The sequence below is a fragment of the Pan paniscus genome, chromosome 16, assembly GCF_029289425.2.
Source record: "Pan paniscus chromosome 16, NHGRI_mPanPan1-v2.0_pri, whole genome shotgun sequence".
Lineage (NCBI taxonomy): Eukaryota > Metazoa > Chordata > Mammalia > Primates > Hominidae > Pan > Pan paniscus.
In genome coordinates, this window is record NC_073265.2 from 28199304 (window position 1) to 28221726 (window position 22423).

Below are 22423 nucleotides of genomic sequence, written 5' to 3' on the forward strand. Positions count from 1 at the left end.
TATTTTAATGCCTCCATATCAGTGCTTCAGGTAACAGTCTAGATGGCCTACCCCTCGTTGGATTTTGTATCTGGCATTTAGCAACTCTTCTTTCTGGTGACTATCTTTATCCAAAAGCCAGTTGTCTGACTGCTTTATTCTAAACTTAATTTGCCTTTTTCAAATGTGACTTTTTATTTTACTTTCTTCTTTATTAGTTTTTAATACAGGAAAGGCAAAGGAAAGCATTATAAAAAGCGTAAGTTTAGGAGTCAGATGTAGCAACAAATGCTGAATTTGCCCATCTCTACCCCATGAGTCTTGACAAACCATTTTAGCCTCCCTGCTTTCAGCTTTTATGATTTGTAAGGTAGAGATACTAACACTAGCCTTGCAAAGTTGTTGGGAAGATTAGCAACACTTAATCTCCATGATGCTCTTTGTGAGTGATAGCTAATTTCATTGCTAGCAGGTACTATGAAATTTTTAGTTCACCGTTTGACAAGCACAAATTATGTAAAGATGGCTTAACATCATTAAAAACTCAACCACCTAAAATTGTGTGGAAAATAATCGTTTATCTATTTATTCATTTGTTCAACAAAATACATTAGGCTCTATTAGGTGCCAGACACTTATATTTCATTTTTACCAAAATTTAGATTTAAAAAAAAATACATAAATATAACATGATAATGTTCTGAAAGTTTGTGTGTTTGTGTGCGTGTGCACACCCATGTATGGAGGTAGTATGTACTGAGGACTATGAAGAAAGACGTAAAGTTGTAAGTAAACATCCTCTTGTCTTCTACTTGGCTGACCTTCAAAGGTAACTACTATTTATACTTTCTTGTTCATTCAGAATTTTTCATGCATGTCACTTCATTCACTGAGCTGAGTAAGTACTGAGTACCTATTATGTGCCAGACACTCTTACAGTTTCTTGGGATGGATTAAGAAAATTAAAAGAACAAAATATCTTTCTCATTCTTCCTTCTTTCTTTAGGCTGTGTGTGTGTGTGTGTGTGTGTGTGTGTAAAACATTTTCCCTTTGTTTGAGATCTAATTTACATGTACTGAAATCTGCATACCAAAATTTAAAGAGTCATGATAAATACAAGCATCTGTATGCCCCCCCAAAATGAATCAAGTTATGGAATATTTCCACTCCAGAAAGTTCATTCATGCCCCTTCCCAGTCAATCCCTGCTCCGACCTCACGTCACAGGCCATGAGACTCTTCTGCTTTCTAATACCAAATCCTTACCTGTTGCAGGATTTAATGTAAGTGGAATCATACAGTGTCTTATGTTTGGCGTCACCTACTTAGCAAAATGTTCTTGAAATGCACTCATTTTATTTGCATGCATCAGTGACTTATTTGTTTTCACTATTCCGTAGTATAAGTATACCAACATTTGTTTGTTTTCTTCTCGATGGATATTTGAATTGTTTCCAGTTAAATTATTATGAATAACATGAATGTGAACGTTCATATAAAAGTATTTTTGTGGACTTGTGTCTCTATTTCTCCTTGAAGTGAAATCCCTGGGTCATAGGATAGATAGATACCAGCTTTCTAAAATACCTGAGCCACTTTACACTCCTGCAGTGTCTGAGAAATCCAGCTGCTACACATCTTCAACATATAGACCTCCTGTGTATGAAGTAATATATCATTTTAGTTTTAATTTGCATTTTCGTTATGATTAATGATTTGGGTCGCCTTTTTATGTGGATAGAGGCAATTGTACATTCTTTTGTGAAGTGCTTGTTTAAATATTTTGCCAACTTTTTAATCAGGCTGTTTATCTTTTCATTATTAAGTTACAGGAGTTCTTTATGTTTTCTGGATACAAATCATTTTTTCAGATATAGGTATTATTAATATTTTCCCATAGTCTCTGGCTTCCCTTTTCATTTTCTTAATATTGTCTTTTTTAAACAGACGTTTTTAATTTTAAGCAAGTGTAGTACAATTTATCTTTTTTTCTTTTCTAGTAAGAGCTTTTTCTATCCTGCCTAAAAATCTTTGCCTCCTCAAACATTGCAAGGATAGTCTCCTCTGTGTTCTTTCAGAAGTTTTAGCTTTTATAATTATGTTTATGATTCATCTCAAATTAAGTTTTAAATGTGGTATGAGATAGTGGTCAAGGTTCATTTAAAAAATATGGATATCCAGTTGTGCCAGCATGACGCTTTCAAAATACTTTCCTTTTGCTTTAATTTGCTTCGGTGCCATTTAAAAAACATTGTGACCATATGCTTGTCATTCTGCTTCTAGACTTTTGATTTTATTCCATTGATTTGTACATTTATTCTTAAGTTAATATCACATTGTCATGATCCCTGTAACTTTACCGTAAATCTTAAAATCAGGTAGTATCAATGCTCCAGTTTTGTTCTTTTTGAAGATTGTTTTGTTATTATAATGCCTTTTGAAATTCTGTATATATTGAGAATCAGGCTGTCAAAATTTCTTTTAAAAAGCCTGCTGGATACTTCCCACTCTACAGCTTTTGCACACTTATTGTTAAATTTATGCCTGAGTATTGTGTACTTACTGATTCTATTGTAGATGCTATTGTTACTATTTTATTTTTTTTAACTGTTCACTGCTCACTTGTTGAAATACAATATATTTTTATATATTAACCTTGCTTCTTGTGACCATGCTAAAATCACTCAATGGGTTTAGGAATTTTGTTGTAGTTTCCTTAGGATTTTTTTTTTGTGTGTGTGTGTGTAATCATAATATCATCTACAAATGAAGATAATATTCTTTCTTACTTCCCAATCTTCATACTATGTACTTAGTTATTTAGCCTGGTTGTGCTGGCCAGAACCTCTACCACAATGTGGAATAGAAGTGGTGACAATGGATATGCTTGTGTTGTTTCCCATTTTAGGTGGAAAGTACTATTTAATGTGATATTTTCCATAGGTTTTAAAAAATTAATAGACTTAATTTTTTGAGCAATCTTAGGTTTACAGAAAAATTGAACATCAAGTACAGAGGTTTCCTATATGCTCCCTTTCCCCACTCCCAATTTCTTCTTTGATTAATATCTTGCAATAGTGTGGAATATTTGTTAAAATTGAGAAACAATTATTGTCTTGGTCCATTCAGGTTGCTGTAAGATAATACTACAGGCTGGATAGCTTTTAAACGAAGAAAAAAATTCTTTCTCACATTGCTGAAGTCTGGGAAGTCCAAGGTCAAGGTGTCAGCCGATTCGGTGTCTGGTGAGGGCCCATTTTCTGTTCATATCATAGTTTCCTCTTGCTGTGTCCTCACATGGTGGAAGGGTCAAACAAGACCTCTCAGGCCTCTTTTGTAAGGGCACTAATGCCATTCACAAGGACTCCACCTTCAGAACCTAATCCCCTTCCAAAGGCCCCTCCTCCTAGTACCATCTCATGGGGGATTAGATTTCAACTTACGAATTTTGGGTGAGAGACAAACATTCGGACCATAGCACATTCTTATTAACTAAAGTCCAAAATTTATATGAGAGTTCACTCTTTGTACATGTGTACAGTTGTCATGATTTTGACAAATGTCTAAGTCATGTATCCACCATTACAGTATCATACAGGACAGTTTCACTGTCCTAAACATCTTCTGTGCTGTGCTGGAGATTTTTCATAGATGATTGAACTTCCTTAACCTGGAACAGGTTGAAGAAGTTCCTTTTATTTCTAGTTTGCTGAGGATTTTTACCATGAATGAGTGTTGAATTTCATTAAATTATTGTTCTGCATTTATTAAAATAACCATATGGTGGTTTCTTTTGGCCTTTGTTAGCATAGTAGTTTACATTGATTGATTTTCAAACAGTAAACCAATACTGCATTCCAGGTAAACCTCATTTGGTCATGATGCATTATGATTTTTATATACTACTGAATTTAGTTTCCTAATATCTAATTAAGAATTTTTATGATTTTTGCATGAAGAATATTTTTCTATAGTTTTCCTATGTTTTCTGTGGATTTGATATTAGGGTAATACTGACCTCATAAAATGAGTGCAGAAGTATTTCCTCCTCTACTATTTTCTGAAAGAGTTTGTGTAGGGTTGATTATTGTCACAAACAGTTCATAATCCCTTGTTTTAAAAATATCTTTATGATCTCTCTGATGTTTCTCTTTTCATATACATTCTAAATATCTTTCCACTTTTTTATTTTCAAATGTCTCTTTTTTAATATGTTTGGGTCTTGCTTTTTTTTTTTTTTTTTTTGGAGACAGAGCCTCGCTCTGTTGCCTAGGCTGGAGTGCAATGGCGAGATCTCAGCTCACTGCAGCCTCTGCCTCCTGGGTTCAAGCGATTCTCCTGCCTGGGCCTCTCAAGTAGCTGGGACAACAGGCATGTGCCACCATGCCCAGCTAATTTTTGTAGTTTTAGTAGAGACGAGGCTTCTCAGTTTCTCATCTCCATCTGAGACCACCTCAGCCTGGGTTTCATTGTTCATATTATTATCAGCATTTTGGTCAAAGCCATTCAACAAGTCTCTAGGGAGTTCCAAACTTTCCCACATTTTCCTGTCTTCTTCTGAGCCCTCCAAACTGTTCCAATCTCTGCCTTTACACAGTTCCAAAGTCGCTTCCACATTTTTGGGTATCTTTTCAGTAGCAACCCACTCCTGATACCAATTTACTGTATTAGTCTGTTCTCAAGCTGCGATAAAGACATACTTGAGACTGGGCAATTTACAAAAGAAAGAGGTTTAATGGAGAACTCAGTTTCCACATGGCTGGGGAAGCCTCACAATCATGGCAGAAGGCAAGGAGGAGCAAGTCACATCTTATGTGGATGGTGGTAGGCATAAAGAGCTTGTGCAGGAAAACTCCCCCTTATAATAACCATCAGATCTCATGAGGCTTACTCATTATCAAAAGAAGAGCACAAGAAAGACCTACCTCCATGATTCAATTAACTCCTTCTGGGTCCCTCCCACAACAGGTGGGAATTCAAGATGGGATTGGGGTGGGGACACAGCCAAACCATATCAGCTAATTATGAATGTTTTCAGTTATTTATCTAAAAATATTTTTATTTTACCTTCATTTTTTTCAGGCTATAAAATTCTAACCTATGAAATTCTTGGTTGAAAAGTTGTTTTTACTCCTAGAACGTAAAAGATGCCTTTCCGTTTTCTTCCAGCTTACATTGTTTCTGATGAGGAGACAGTGCTTATTCTTATTGTTCTGTATGTGTTCTATATTTCCCTGGCTGCTCTTAAAATTTTCTCTAGCATTTTAGCCATTATTTTTCAAACTTTTGTTTTCTTTGTTTTGATCTGTCACTCCTTTCCATCTTGGACTCCAATTGCACATATGTTAGAATGCTCAATATTGTCTCACAGTCACTGTGTCTCTATTATTTTTTTCAGTCTTCCTTCCCTCTGTATATTTTATTTTGCATATTGTATATTAAACAATTTTCAAAGGCTTTACTTTCTTTTGGAGTGTTCAATCTTTTTTTAGTGTATTTACTGTACTTTTCATTTCAGATATTGTATGTTTCCGACACCCTAGATTTTTTTTTTTTTTTTGGTATAACCTTTTCTCCTCTCTTTTGAGATTTCCACCTAGACTCTCATTAGATCCATATTTTCCTTTCTTTTCCTTTTAAGTCATTTTCTCCTAAATTTTACATCTATATTATCATTTGGCCTGTTTCCATTTACTATTTTTTCTTCATTATAAATCATATTTCCTTCATTTTTACATGCCTAACATTTTATTTTAGCATATGTTTGATAATAAGGATTTTATTATTTTTATTTTGTCTTTAATGTTTTGAAGTAATTTTAACTTTTAGATTCAGTTGGTACATGTGCAGGTTTGTCACATGGTTACATGGGCATATTGCATAATGGTGGGGATTGGTCTTCTAGTGTACCCATCAACAAAATATTGTACATTGTACCCAATAGCTAATTCTTCAACCCCCAAGCCCCTTTCACCCTTTTGAAATCCCCAGTGCCTATTATTTACATCTTCATGCCCATGTGTACCCATTATTCAGCTCCCACGTGTATGTGAGAATAGGTGATATTTGATTTTCTGCTTCTGAGTTACTTCACTTAGGATAATGGCCTCCAACTCCATCTATGTTGCTGCACAACACATGATTTCATTCCTTATGGTTGCATAGTATTCCATAGTGTATATATACTACATTTTCTTTATCCAATCAACCATTTGTGGATACTTAGGTTGGTTCCATGACTTTGCTATTGTGATATTTTGATAGCTATAGTTCTGTGATAAACATGTGAGTGCGGGTGCCTTTTCATGTAATGATTTCTTTTCCCTTGGGTGGATACCCAACAGCAGAATTGCTGGGTGGAAGGGTTTTTGATAAAATTAACAAAAATAAACAATGAAGATAAGATATCTTATTCAGTAAATGGTGCTAGGGAAACTGGCTAGCCATATGCAGAAGAATAAAACTGGACCCCTATCTCTCACTGTGTATAAAAATTAACTCAAGATGGATTAAAGACCTAAATGTAAGACCTGAAACTGTAAAAATCTAAAAGGAAACCTGAACATTGGCCTAGGTGAAGCATTTATGATGAAAATCCCAAAAGCAAATGTAACAAAATAAAAAATAGACAAATAGGACTTAATTAAATTAAAAAGCTTCTGCACCACAAAATAAATAATAAAAAATAAACAGACAACCTGCAGAATGGGAAAAATATTTGCAAATTATACCTTCATCAAAAAACTAATATCCAGAATCTACAAGGAACTCAAACAACTCAACAAGTAAAAAAAAAAAAAATTAAAAAGTGGGCAAAGGACATGAACAGATATTTCTTAAAACATACAACATCACTAATCGTCAGATAAATACAAATTAAAACTACACTGAGATATCATCTTACACCTGTCAGAATGGCTATTACTAAAAAGTCAAAAAACCACAGTGTTGGCATGGATGTGGAGAAAAGGGAATGCTTATAAACTGTTGGTGAGAATTTGAAGTAGTTCAACGTCTTTGGTAAAACAGAATGGAGGTATGTCAAAGAACTAAAAATAGAACTATTTGACCAAGGATGATATTTTTTTCTTGAAGACAGTTTGCTTTTTTTTTTTCTTTTGAACAGTGCTTTGGTTTTAGAAAGTAGTTGATTTATTGGAGAATCAGCTTAATCCAAGCAAAGCTTGGTTTGGAGTTTTGCTGAGGCTACTCTAAGATTACCTTTATACTGGGATACAGTAGCACTTTTCTACGGTATGTAGTTTTTGAGGTCTTAACTAAATGCTCAGAGTATTTAGAAAGGTCTCTACACTTAACTGGTTGGAACTCCACCATATTTCAGCATTGTATAATCTCCAGAATCTCCTTCCAGCTCACAATCCTTCAGTAGCTGTTATCCCAGATTTTTTTTCAGGGTTTCACACTTTACATGCACAGCTTAATATTCAAGGGGATATATCATGTATAGCTTCCTTCTCTCCTGTACTGTGCCCTTCAAATTCCACCTTCCCTAGAAGCCCTGAATTTTGATCCCTCTTTCACTTAGAGAGATTGCTGCTGTCTGTTTGGTCTGTACTTTACTGCACCATAGTTGGTAAGGTTTTTTGAAGTAGAAAACTGTGGCAAATTTGAAGCTCATTCATGTGTTTCCCTTTTCTCAAAGATCAGAGACAACTCTCTCTTGTCTATTGTCAAATTCTAGACAGAGTTGCTTACAAATATTTTGTTTACTTTTTTAGTTATTTGAGACAAAGTCTGACCCATTACTTTTATGTTTATGGTTCGAAATGGAAGTTCTTACAAAGAATTTTTAAAAATATAAATGATATCCCAAAAGTTTGCTCCAATTTTTAAAAAATAATACATTTTAGAAACATTTCCATATCAGTATATATGGATCTGTCTCATTTTCAGAAAATAGTTGCATTATATATCATAGAATGCCTTTGCTGTATTTTATCTAAACATCTCCATTAATAGATAGACAATGCTGCAATAAAAATATACCAGTAGACTACATTTATGGTAATGGAGTTGATAGATCAAAAGAAGAAATATTTGATATTTTGATAGCTAGTAACAAAAGACCCTGAGAGTGCCATTTTTATTCCTGCCAATAGTGTAAGACAGTTTGTGTTTTTCATACTGTCTCCCACACAGGTATTATATGACAATAATTTAAAAGAAGAAATAAACTTATGTACATCCATTTGTATTAATGGAAATTTCCCAGTGATTTTATAAGCTGATATTTAATGCTGAGTCCTTTTCCCTCAGTGACATTTTGCAATGTCTGAGGCATAGGAATTAGTAAAAAAAAAATTACTGAATTAATTTGAATGGACATAGTACATTTTTACACTTTAAAAAATGGCAATATAGTACAGTTACATTATTAGAAATATTGAAAAAATAAAGAGCTCTGACACTAAAATGGTTAATCAAAGTTAAGAGATGTCCATGACCGACAAGAGCAGCTCTGGTTGGAGTTCCATGGAGGAGTCGTCAGACCAGCTTGCTGAGGTTTTATAAATCTAAACCCTGATCTATGTTTAACCACTTTCCGCTGATTATTTACTCCTCTCTATTCCAGCAGTCTGAAATCTTGAGAGGCATGTTTTCACAACTGGTTGGAAATGAGAGTTAGGTGGGTTAGATCAAACACTTCTTCCCTGTGATCTAGGGAAGGAAATCGAGACCTTTTCAAAACATACTCACTAGATTAGCCATACAGTTTGGGGCTTGTTCTAGCATCCTATATAGACTCTTTTATGTCCATTTAGAGCCTTCAAGAAATTAAGTACAGAAATAGAAAAAAGAAAGACAAGGAGGGTCACAGAATCCAAATAATTTCTGCAAATAACTCTAACACACCTGGCATCAAGATTGCCCTTTATATGTAGTTACCACAAAATCTAAAAAAAAGTAATTTATAAGCATAATTACTCCAAACAAATATCAAAAAGAAAGAAAAATATTCATGGAGAACATGAATAAAATGCATACATCATTTGGGCAAGTCATCACACTTTTCTGGGTCTTTCTTTTACTTCTTTATGTATAATTTTAAGACCACTATTTTGTTGTTGTTGTTGACAGAAAAACTACAGAGAAAGGGTAAACTTTGAACTAAGCCTCAGGGATTGAGAGAAATTGCTAGTTAAACTAGAAAGGAAAGCTATTCCGGGCAGGAAAGAACATCCTTTTTAGGAGGATCCCCTTTACTCTTGAAGACAGGGTTAGGCTCTCCTCCCCTGGGCTTCTGCTGTACTATGTATTTATTTCTGTTATCAATATTTATTTGATTGCATAAGTGATATGGCTTGGCTCTGTCCCCACCCAAATCTCATCTTGAATTGTAGTTTTCATAATCCCCATGTGTCCTGGGAGGGACCAGGTGGGAGGTGATTAAATCATGGAAGTGGTTACCCTCATGCTGCTCCTGTGATAGTGAGTTCTCATGAGATCTAATGGTTTTATAAGGGGCTTCCCCCTTCGCTGGGCACTCATTCTCTCTCCTGCTGCCTTGTGAAGAAGGATGTTGTATTAATCTGTTCTCACACTGCTAATAAAGACATAGCCCAGACTGGGTAATTTATAAAGAAAAGGAGATGTAATGGAATCACATTTCCCCATAGCTGGGGAGGCCTTACAATCATGGCAGAAGAGGAAGGAATAGCAAAGGCATGTCTTACATGGTGGCAAGCAAGAGAGCATGTGCAAGGGCACCGAACTGCCCTTTATAGAACCATCAGATTTTGTGAGACTTATTCACTATCACAAGAACAGGATGGGAAAAACCTGCCCTCATGATTCAATTACCTCCCACCAGGTCCCTCCCATGGGGATTATGGGAACTACAGTTCAAGATGAGATCTGGGTGGGTACAGAGCCAAATCATATCAGACATGTTTGCTTCCTCTTCCACCATGATTATAAGTTTCCTGAGGCCTCCCAAGCCATGCAGAACTGTGAGTGTATTAAACCTCTTTCCTTTATAAATTATCCAATCTTGGGTATTTCTTCACAGCAGCATGAGAGCAGACTAATACAATATGTTTAACCCCAAATGTCTAACCCTGGGCCAGACACAGATGGTCAGTCACTGAACACTTGATGAATAAGGAGACATAATAGATTGATGAGACAGAAAAGCATGCCTCGTGAAGGCCAAATCCACTATTGATTTGGCACAGTACTAGGTGGTATGGGGCCCACATCCAGTATTTAAGAGAAGATCAAAAAGTTTATTTCTGTGTATAGGAACATCCTTAAACACATGGTAAAATTAATAGCACACTCAGTGCTCTAAGGTAGAACTGTCCCCTAACTATAGAATTGTCCCTCAATTCTAAGGTAGAATTATCTCCAACAATAGGCATTGGGACAGGAAGAATTGGTTTGCAAAAATTTCAGAAGGCTTTATGGAAAAGAGAAGCTGGCAAATGGGCCCTGAAGGACAGATAAGGTTTGTGTGGGAGAAGGAGAAAGGAAGGCCTCCAGGAAGGGTGATCAGGAGTCAAGGAAAGGAACTGTATGGAACATGTAGTGGCAAGTAGCATTTTATGCTTGATGAATAAAATGAGCCATGTGAGGGAATAAAGGCGAACAAGGTAGGACAGATGCAGGCTTTCCAAATAGCAAAAACTACAAAAATCAGACAAAAGCATTTGTACTTAATGAAGCAAATATGTGAAGCATTCCAAGTTCTGAAAGAGGAGAGTGACACGATGACAGTAATGTTTAAGAATGCCTGGTATAAGTTTAGCAGTAGCAGCCAAGAGATTCTGAGTGACTTGATGTCAGGTGTTGGGTCTTATTTATTTGCAGTGTATATTCTGTGACTAGCATAGTGTCTGACACAGCACATTCTTAATCAAGTTTTAAGTTATCTTCCTGCCCATAATTTCCTCATCAGCTAAACCAGGAATAAGAAGGATATAGCAGTAATCCAGGCATAAGCTGATGACAACCATGAATATCGTGGTTTCAGTATAAATACATAAAAAGGGCAAATCTCAAGGACATTTCAAGGAAGGAAATAACAAATCCTCTTGCCAGATTGGAAATTGTGAGTGAAGAGTTTTGAAGTGATGTTTGGATGTCTTGCCTGAAGAAATAATGGTAGCCCTATATAAAATGGGGGTACTTGAAAAGGATCTTGACTGAAAGCTTGAGAAACATGAAGAGTTGGGGTGATGGAAATGTTGAAATTGGTGGGACAACCAGATGTCAAATTTAAAGTCTCCTATGAGCATTTGGAAGTTTGGGATATATGTGAGAAGTCAAGAATGAAGATCATTTCTATTTCTATGAGTGAGGATGGGGAAAAAAAAAAGAAGTAACATAGGGCTTTGAGGAAAATAATGCCTTGAATGAAGTGCTTGAGATAAGAATCAAAGCCTGGAAATACTGGCCACAGAGCAAATGCAACTGGAGCCCTCATTGGAGAAATGTTCATTTATGTGGTTATTCAGCCATTGTGAAGACTTAATGGCTTATATAGATTTGTGTCCACCGTGAATTGGTGTGATAACTAAGACTGGAAAGGACTTGTGTTATCAGAGGTCAACTGGATTCTCCTTCATTGAGTTTCCAGAAAATGGACATTTATTACAACAGAAAACTTAGCAATGCTCATGAATGTTCCATGGGTTTTACTGGCCTTTTCATGCCATCAAAAAGAGACCTATACATTTTCCCTTTGCTCAGAGACATGTATGTTAAGACTTCTGCTGGGAGGCCACTTATTTTATTTGGAAATGTATGAACGAAAAGGGCAGATTGGAGTTTTCTAGACAAAACATGGGAATGTTTTGGGTCATACCTGCTTTCATGATGTTGCTAATGTCCTTGGCTTCATTATTCACACTTCCAAAACAATGCTTTAAGCCCATTTGAAATGTTCCTGGGGGTAGAAAAGATTGATAGTTCTGTTTTCTTTCAAAAAACATTTAGCAATTTTAGAAATCTTTCTTTCCAACATGTCATAGCACACCGCATCTTGCCTTTCACATAAAACATATCACAATGCCTCTTACACAACTTTTGGCTGCAAAAGAATGATCAAAATGGAAATTCGCCTCTACTTTAAAAACAAATAGGGTATTTACACGTAAGCCAGGAAAATTTTCAGAAATGTTTACAAATGCCATGGCTAACAAACAAAAAATAACTGAAGATTTCCATAGAGGCGTGGCTTTCAAACATTTCTGAGAGTAACTTGAGTAAGAAATGCATTTTATATTATTGTCCAACTCTCTGTGTCTCTGTGCACATGTCCATGTGTCACACACACACACAGATGCACAACTAAGACAGTTTGACAAAACAATACTTATCCTTGCTACTTGGGAATGCACTATTCTATATTATCCCACTCCATGGGATAAAAATGAGGCTGATTGTGATTATTAAAATGATTTTATATCTGTAGGCTGAAAAACATTGCTAAATCATTTATATGGGCCTATAAGAAAAATTTATTTTTTTAAGCTTGGAAATAGGCCATATGTTTTCATCCTAGGGGCACTTTATAGATCATTTTTATCTCCTCATCCCAAATTGGCCATTAGCCTTACTTAGTGGGGAAATACACACTTGGCTATGGGCAGTTTCATCGCCATGCCCACCTTCAAGGAGGGACTCTTTCTTCCAGGTCTCTTATACCAGCCACCACCTCTCTGTCCTTGATTCCCTCTCTCTGCCATGGTAAATTAAGGAGCAACTCTACTCACCTATCCCACACAAACCTTATTACACATCATGGAACTATGTTCCCCCAAAGATTCTATGCCAAATGATAGACTGGTATTTATTTTGCCCACCCCTTAGTCAAATAGCTCTAGTGACTCAAGAGGCAGAGGAATCTAAGAAAGACAGGATGGGAGCAGTGACCCCAGGATTTCTTTTTCTTTCTTTTCTAATTTTAAAAACTGTTTAATTAAAGCACAATATGCATACAGAAAAGTATCCAAATCATTCAGTAATTAATGCAAAATGAATAAATCTATGTAATGACCACCCGGATCATGAAATAATCCCTCCCGCTCAGGATCCTACTCTGTGTCTCTTCCCAACCATTACTTATTAACTACTCGCTAAACAGCTCTATGGTGACTCCTAATGCTTACTGTAATTGGAACTTTATATAAATGGAAGTATGCAACATGTATTATGTTACCAGGCTTTTGCTCAAAAGCATGTATAAGATTCATCCATGTTTGTGCTTGTAACTTTAGCTTTTACATTTTCATTGTGTGGAGTATTTCATCATATTAATATGCCACAATTTATTGGTCAGTTTTATTTTTGAGGAACATTTGGGTCATTTCAATTTAGAGTTAATATTAAGGATGTCATGCTCATTCTTAACACAATTTTTAATGCACATGTATGCATTTTTGGGGGGGTACATATATTGAAGAATGAAATTGTTGGATTGTTAAAATAATCTTTTTTTTTTTTTGAGACAGAGTGTCACTCCATCCCCCAGGCTGGAGTGCAGTGGCACAATCTCGGTTCACTGCAACCTCTGCCTCCCAAGTTCACGTGATTCTCATGCCTCAGCCTCCCAAGTAGCTGGGATTACAGGCGCCTGCCACCATGCCTGGCTAATTTTTTTGTATTTTTAGAGACAGGGTTTTGTCATGTTGGCCAGGCTGGTCTTGAACTCCTGTCCTCAGGTGATCCGCCTGCCTCAGTCTCCCAAAGTGCTGGGATTACAGGTGTGAGCCACCATGCACAGGCTGTTAAAATAATTTAAAGTGAGGAAGTTTACTATATGTAAGTGCTTTTGATCCGTTTGTTAATTTATGTCCTAAATAGATTACTGAGTTCATATGTTTCTAATAAATAAACTAAATAAAACATTTAAAAATCATAATTTAAAGACATGGCAGTTGACGCAGGCAACCAGAATTCTTAAGCAATAACTGAAATAGTAAAACACAAAAATATACCTAATTAAAATCTGGTTTACATATGTAACTAACCTGCACAATGTGCACATGTACCCTAAAACTTAAAGTATAATAAAAAAAAATCTGGTTTTAAGCTATTACTGACATAATTTTAAAATATAGTCATCAAATAAAAGTCAAAATAAAAACGAACCTATAAGTTTCTTAAATTCTGAAGTAGTCATTTCAAGTAGTAATTTCAAATTGTTTCGTAATGTTTCAGAACTGTCTCTTATAATTCAAGTGAACTTTATTACATTCATTATTTGGTATAAACTTCTTGAGCTTTCAGTTCTATATAAGTTAAGCATCATTTGTGTATGTTTTTTAATAGTAACGATTGCTTTTATTTTTGAATATAATTTTCAAAGCTTGACCAGTTATTTTGTATCACAATTATGATTAGGTTTGTATTTTAAAACTTGGTGGTTTTAACTCAATTGTAGATCATTTCATTTTTATATTAAAATCTGTGTATTCATAGGTTATTATGCAGCAGGTCTGTTTCTTGGGAGACAGCTTCTCACAGCTTCTAATGAAGAAGCAGCAAAATAAAACCTAAAGGCAATCTTGCTTGTTTAGGTTTTCTGCAGGGAAAAAAATTAATTTTCTATAGAGATAAGAATTTCTCTCAGATTTTAAAAGAGCATTTTGTTGCTGGACTAGGAATACACTTTGTGGATTTAATTCTCACTTATGTCTTGGGGGGAAAATCAGATGTAAATAGGACCTGAGGCTCTAACATGAAACTCTTAATGACATGTGTAAAAGCTATTTGAGCAAAAAAGGTCCATACCAAACCATGGCTCAATTGTATTACCAAGCAGCCTAGTCACCTTGCTCATGAACTAGATGGGATTTACTAGGATCAAGCTCATTTATTTAATATTTACTTCAAAACTAGCAGCATCTTCATACTTTTAAAATTTTCCATTTATATTTTAGATTTGGGAGAACATGTACAGATTTGTTAAAGGATATATTGCGTGGTACTAAGGTTTAGGCTTCTATTAACCTCATCATCCAGGTAGTGAACATAGTGCCCAATAGAAGCTTTTTCAGCCTTTGCCTTCCCTCTCCCTCCTTTCAAAGTCCTCATTGTCTATTGTTCCCATCTTTATGTCTGTGTGAATCCAAGATTTAGCTTCCACTTTTAAGTGAGAGCATGTGATATTTGCTTTTCTGTGTCTGCATTAGTTCACATAGCATAACTGCCTCCAGCCACACCCATGTTGCTGTAAAGGGCATGGTTTTGTTCTTTTTGTGGCCATGTAGTATTCCATGGTGTTTATGTATACCACATTTTCTTTATCCAATCCATCATTGATGGGCACCTAGGTTGATTTCACATCTTTGCTATTGTAAATAGTGCTGCAATGAACATAGGAGTTCATATTATCTTTTTGGAAGAATGATTTATTTTCCTTTGGGTAAATATACTCAGTAATGGAATTGCTGGGTCAAATAGTAGTTCTACTTTTAGTTCTTTATGAGCTCTCCAAACTGCTTTCCACAGTGGCTGAACTAATTTACATTCCCATAAACAGTATATAAGCGTTCCCTTTTCTCTACAACCTTGCCAATATCTATTATTTTTAACTTTTCACTAATCACCATTCTGAGTGGCTTGAGATAGTACCTCAGTTGAGTTTTAATTTGCATTTCTCTGATGATTAGTGATATTGAGCACTTTTTCATGTATTTGTTAGTGGCTTGTATGTCTTCTTTTGGGAAGTCTCTGTTCATGTCCTTTGCCTACTTTTTAATGGGATTGTTTGTTTTTTTTTCTTGTTGATTTTTTTAAGTTCCTTATAGATTCTGGGTTATTTGTTGGATGCAGAGTTTGCAAATATTTTCTCCCATTCTTTAGGATGTCTGTTTACTCGTTGAGAGTTTCTTTTGCTTTGTGGGAGCTCTTTAGTTTAATTAAATCTCATTTGTCTATTTTTGATTTGTTGCATTTGCTTTTGGGATCTTCATCATACATTCTTTGCCTAAGACAATGTCTAGAAGAGTATTTCCTAGACTTTCTTCTATAATTTTAATAGTTTGACACCATACATTTAAGTTTTTAATCCATATTGAATTAATTTGTGTATATGATGAGAAGTAGGGGGCCATTCTCATTCTTCTGCATATGGCTAGCCAGTTTTCCCAGCACCATTCATTTAATAGGGTGTCCTTTCCCCATTGTTTATTTTTGTCAACTTTGTTGAAGATGAGTTGTTTGTAGGTATGCAGCATTATTTCTGGGGTTTCTATTCTGTTTCATTGGTCTATGTGTCTATTTTTGAACCAGTACCATGCTGCTTTTGTTACTGTAGCCTCATAGTATAGTTTGAAGACCTGTAATGTGAGAAAGGTCTGAAGCTTTTTTGTTTTTGTCTAGGGTTGGCCTTGGCCATTTGTGCTCTTTTTTGGTTCCATATGAATTTTAGAATAGGTTTTTCTAATTCTGTGAAAAAGTGATGTTCACAATTTGATAGAAAGTGTGTTGAAACTATAGATCACTTTGGGCAATATGGCCATTTTAACAATATGGATTCTATTGAGCCATGAGCATGGAATGATTTTCCATTTATTTGTGTTATCTATACATTCTTTAAGCATTCTTTTGTAGTACTCCTTGTGGAGATCCTTCATCTTCTTTATTAGATGTATTACTAGGTATTTTATTTTTGTGGACATTGGAAATGGGATTGCATTCTCGATTTGGCTGTCAGCTAGAATGTTACTGATATATAGAAATGCTACTGATTTTTATACATTTATTTTGTATCCTGAGACTTTGCTGAAGTTATTAACTAGCTCTAGCAGTCTTTTGGAGGAATCTTTAGGGTTTTTGAGGTATAGGATCATATTATCAGTGAAGAGAGATAATCTGACTTATTTTTTTATTTGGATGCCTTTTATTTATTTCTCTTTCCTGATTGCTCTGGCTAGGATTTCTAGTACTATAGTGAATAGGAGTGGTGAGAGTGGACATCTTTATCATGTTCCAGTTCATAGGGGAAATACTTCCAGCTTGTGCTCATTACATATGATGTTGGCTGTAGGTTTGACATAGATGGCTCTTATTATTTTGAGATATATTCCTTGAATGCCTAGTTTGTCAAGGATTTTTATCATGAAGGGATGTTGTATTTTACTGAATGCTTTTTCTGTATCTATTGAGATGATCACATAATTTTTGCTTTTTAAATTCTGTTTATGGGGTGTATCACATTAATTGATTGGCATATATTTAACCATCCTTGCATCCCAGGAATAAAGCCTACTTGATCATAGTGAATTATCTTTTTGATGTGCTGCTAGATTCTTTCTGCTAGTATTTTGTTGGGGATTTTTGCATCTTTGTTCATCAGGGATACTGGCTTATAGTTTTCATTTTCGGTTGTGTCTTTGCCAGAATTTTCGTAACAAGATGACACTGGTTTCATAGAATGAGTTGGGGAAAAGTCTCTCTTTCCTCCTAGATTTTTTGGAACAGTTCCAGTAGGATTGGTACCAGCTCTTTTTGTAGAATTTGGCTGACCCATCTCTTCCAGGGCTTTTTTCTTTTTTGATTAGTGCGTTTTTTTTAAAAAAATTACTGTTTCAATTTTTTTACTCCTTATTGTTCTGTGCAGGATTTTTCTTCCTTCCTGGTTCAATCTTGGGAGTCGGTGTATTTGCAAGAATTTATTCATTTTCTCTAGATTTCATATTTTATGTGCATAGAAATGCTCATAGCAGTCTCTGAGGATCTTTTCTATATTTGTGAGATTGGTTGGATGTCACCTTTGTTAACTTTGTGCTTATTTGGATTTTTTTTGTTGTTGTTGTTGTTAATTGAGCTAGTGGTCTATATATCTTGTCCTTTCAAAGAACAAACTTTTCATTTTAATGATTCTGTTTGTGTTTTTGGGGGTCTCAATTTCATAAAGTTCTGCTCTGATTTTAGTTATTTTCTTCTGCTACCTTTCGGGTTTTTTTTTTTGGTCTAGATTCTTCAGGTGTGAAATTGAATTGTTAATTTAAGATATTTCTATCTTATTGATGTAGGTGTTTAGTGCTATAAACTTTCCTCTTAACGCTGCTTTTCCCATATCCCAGAGGTTTTGGTATGTTGTGTCTATATTTTCATTTGTTTCAAAGAACTTTTTGATTTCTGCCTTAATTTTATTGTTTACTCAAAAGTCATTCAGGAATAAGTTGTTTAATTTTCATATATTTATGTGGTTTTGAGTTCCTCTTGGTATTTATTTCTATTTTTATTCCACTGTGGTCTGAGGAGATGCTTGGTGTAATTTTGATTTGTTTGACTTTACTCAGACTTGCTGTATGGCCAAGGATATGGTCAACGTTTGAGTATGTTTCATGTGCAGACGAGAAGAATGTATATTCTAGTTTTTGAATGTAGTATTCGGTAGATGTCTATTAGGTTCGATTGGTCAAGTATTAGAGTCCAGAGTTTGTTAGTTTTCTGCCTCGATGATGTGTTTAATGCTGTCAGTGTTGTCTGGATGTCTCCCATTATTATTGTGTGGCTACTGGAGTCTTAAGTTTAGAAGTAACTTTTTAATAAATCTGGATGCTCCAATGTTGGATGCATATTTATTTAAAACAGTTAAGTCTTTTTGTTGAACTGAAATTTTTATCACCATGTAAGGTCCTTCTTTGTCCTTTTTTACTGTTGTTGGTTTAAAGTCTATTTTATCTGATACAAGAATAGTGAATCCTGCTCTTTTTGGTTTTCCATTTGCTTGATGGATCTTTCTCTACCTTCCCTTCTTTTGACCTTATGGGTGTTTTTATATGTGAGATGGGTCTCTTGCAGATAGCAGAAGTATGGGTTTTGTTTTTTTAAATCCAATTTATCACGCTGTGTCTTTTAAGGGGGCATTTAGGCTGTTTATATTCAATGTTAATTTTGACATGTGAGGTTTTATCCCTGTCATAGTGTTAACTGGTTGCTTTGTAGTCTTGGTTGTGTAGTTGCTCTGTAGGGTCTGTAGGTATGTGCTTATGTGTGCTTTTGTGGTAGCAATTATTCTTTCATTTCTATGTTTAGAGATCACTTAAGCATCTCTTGTGGGGCTGGTCTGGTTGTGACAAATACCTTTGCTGATTGCTTATCTGGAACTTTATTTCTTCTTTGTTTATGAAGCTTAGTTTGACAGGATATGAAATTCTTGAGTGGCATTTCTTTTCTTTAAGAATGCTAAAACTCAGCCCTCCATGTCTTCTGGTTTATAAGATTTCTGCTGAAAAGTCCACTGTTAGTCTGATGGGTTTCTTCTTTTTAGGTAATATGACCCTTTTCTCTAGCTGCCTTTACAATTTTTTGTTTTGTGTTGACTTTGAATAGTCTGATGACCATGTACCTGGAAGATTGTCATCTTGTATAGTATGTCACAGGAGTTCTCTGGACTTCTTGTATCTACATGCTAACTTTTCTAGCAAGATTGCGGAGGTTTTGCTGAATTATATCCTCAAATATGTTTTCCAAGTTGCTTACTTTCTGTTCTTCTCTTTCAGGAATGCCAATACATCATATATTTGGTGGCTTTATATAACTTGATATTTCTCAAAGGCTTTATTGATTTTGCTTTAATTCTTTTTTTCTTATTTTTGCCTGACTGGGCAGGTTTGAAGAATCAGTCTTCAAGCTCTGAAATTCTTTATTCTGCCTGGTCTAGTCTGTTGTTAAGGCTACAGCTGTATTTTGACACTCCTGTAGTGAATTTTTCAATTCTAGAAGTTTTGTTAGGCCTTTTATCTTATTTTTAACATATCTATGTTGTCTTTCAAATCTTGGATCATTTTGTTTTGCGTTAGATTTCAACTTTCGCTTGGATCTCATTGAGTTTCTTTGCCATCAATATTATGAATTCTATACATGTCATTTGAGACATTACATTCTGGTTAGAATCCATTATTGCTTGGGAGCTAGTGAGATCCTTTGGAGGTGACAAAATACTCTAGCTTTTTGTATTGCCAGAGTTCTTGTGCAAATGAGAAGAAATCTCATTTGAGAGAGCTGATTCTTCCTTTTAAAAAAATGCTAACGTTTGTATGGGGCTTTTTTATTTTTTTAATTCTTTTTTCCCTTGGGGGTATGACTGTGGTATATCTTGTGTATGGTCTATTGGGTTTGTTTCTGGATGCTTTCAGGGTGCCAAGGCTCTGTATGTATGGGTTCCTTGGTTGTGGACAAGTTCATGTAGTGGCTTTCTCCGTGGTCACTTGTGGGAGTGATGTAATTTCGTTTAGTAATTATGATTGTGTGGCTACCAGAGTCTTTTTTTAAGTTTAGAAATAATTTTTTTAGTAAATCTGGATTCTCCAATGTTGGATGCATATTTATTTAAAATCGTTAAGTCTTTTTATTGAATTGAAACTGCAGTCCATTAGGTGGCAGTTAAGAGTAAGAGCCAGCCAATAAGGGCAGGGCAAAGGGAATGGAGAAGCATGAAAAGCACCCTTCCCCAGCGTACATTCTTCACCTTCAATGGGGTTGGAACCACTGTATAAGCCTAAGAAGCATTTTCTTTCACCCCACACTCCCTGTGCTCTGATAAGAGCCACTGTTGAGCCTGCAAGAGTGCACAGAGTAGGAGGCCAGAGGGTGAGAGATGACAGCCTCTTCATATCCGTTTCCGGGTTATGGTGGTGCCGCCTTCAGCAGCTGGTGCTGTACTTGCATTTCCTTGGGCACAAGGGGGGCTTTGGCAGGCTACACTCCCCTCTTCCTTAGGAACAGACTATGCTGAGGGTTAGATCTCCAGTGCTGGGTGTTTTTAGTGGCAAAAGAAAAGTTCGCTGGTTATAGCCTCTGTAGGATGGCTTATCCAAGTGCTGGTTTCAGTAGTGATGTAGTGGGCATGTGAGCAGACTCACTACATCCCATGGGGTTAAGGTGGCTGTGGTCACAGGAGGTGTATCTTGTTCCCTAGTGCTGTGTGCTTGTGACAGATTTCCTATTATGTTATGTTGTTCAACCTCCAGGCCAATAGGTGGCTCTTATGGGTTAGAGCTGGCTACAGCCAACGTGGAAGGGCATATACTTGATCCTTTTTTACTGGGAGAAGCTCTCTGTTGGCTCAGGCAATGGGCTGATCTGTGAAGTGCACAGTGGTCTGAGCTCCCTGTTCAGCCCTGGATGGGGGCGGGGGGCGGGGAACCAAGATGTGCAGGCCCTCCTAGGAATCTTCCCAATGGTAGGCACAAGTGCCAGTGCTGATGGAGAATCCAGTGGGTGGCCACCAAGTGCCTAGAGGTTTGCCTGGGTATGGACCTGGGAAACCTCCTCAACCCCAAGTTCTCTGCATGGGGAGGAAGGGAGGCCTAAACTCCTAACCAGGTGCTACAAGTGCCTGGAGATCTGCCTGGACAGGGAGCAGAGAGGGCCTTGCTGCACCACAATCTGTGCACAGGAAGGGTGGGACAGCTCAGGCGGCTAATTCAGGCAGCAAGTGCTCTGAATGCCTGGAGACGTGCCTGGGAGTAGAGTGGGGAGGGCATCAGTGCCCCACAGTCTACACATAAGATGGGTGAAGTGGCTAGGCTGCTGATCCAGGGCATGCTAGAAGGGGGCATATTGAAGCTAATTTTAGCAGGTTTGGAGTTTCTTGTGGAGGAAGATAGAACATTTCTGGGAATCGATAGTGGTAGTGGTTGCACAACATGGCAAATACACTAAAGACTACTGAATGGATACCTTAAAATGGTGAATTTTGAGTTTATTCAAACTTTAATAAATTTAGTATATCACAGTAAAAATACTATCAAAAAAGAGAGGTAAATAAATTCTAGTTCATCTAACTTCTGCCTTATCACAATGGCTGTTATGTGACTAGATATTTCTAAAGATCTTAAAATGATTTGTTATCTATGTAGATTAAATTTATAAATATATATATATGTATGTGTATATATATATATATTTGCTATTCTGTAATTTGCCAAGCTCTTCCCTATTATATGTCTTATAACAACTTTAAAGTTAGACCACTTCATGTAAAGGAAATTTCACTGTTATGAGTAACTAATCTACTTTAAGCAGTGGGTGAGGGTGCGTGTATCCATGCATATGCTAACGTGTGTGTAGTAATATTTTCACTACTTGGCATGCACCTAAAATATGTATTTGCAACATCATATTTTTACTGTTATTTACTGAACACCTGGTGCTTGTACAACCTGTCCTAAGTGCTCAAGAAACATAAATTGTGATCTCTGTTGTAAAGAGCCAGCCAGCACATCTGGGAAACAAAACATAACATGTTTCCTTCTCTCAGCCAATTGAGAGAAGGAAAACCCAGGGCCAAATCAAGCAGGAGGTGCAATAGTGACCATTATAGGCATTCAGAAGAAGGGAAATAAAGTCTCCAGGAGAAGATGGGTCTTTGGATGTAGAAGAGTGAGATATCTGAGAAAAAGAGAAGAGAGCAAAGACTCAGGAGCCGGAAGGCCATGGGGAGTTTGCTTAGCACCTGGCC

At 36.2% G+C, this 22423-nt stretch overlaps 1 long non-coding RNA gene across 2 annotated transcripts in view; it reads right to left on the bottom strand.

Moving 5' to 3' along the window:
* Positions 1-22423, bottom strand: part of LOC134729065 (uncharacterized) — a 237414-nt gene that overhangs the window by 79602 nt on the left and 135389 nt on the right. For both annotated transcript variants that reach the window (XR_010109903.1, XR_010109904.1), the window contains one exon: positions 11807-11887. This is a non-coding gene — a long non-coding RNA (uncharacterized LOC134729065). The remainder of the gene's footprint in view (positions 1-11806; positions 11888-22423) is intronic.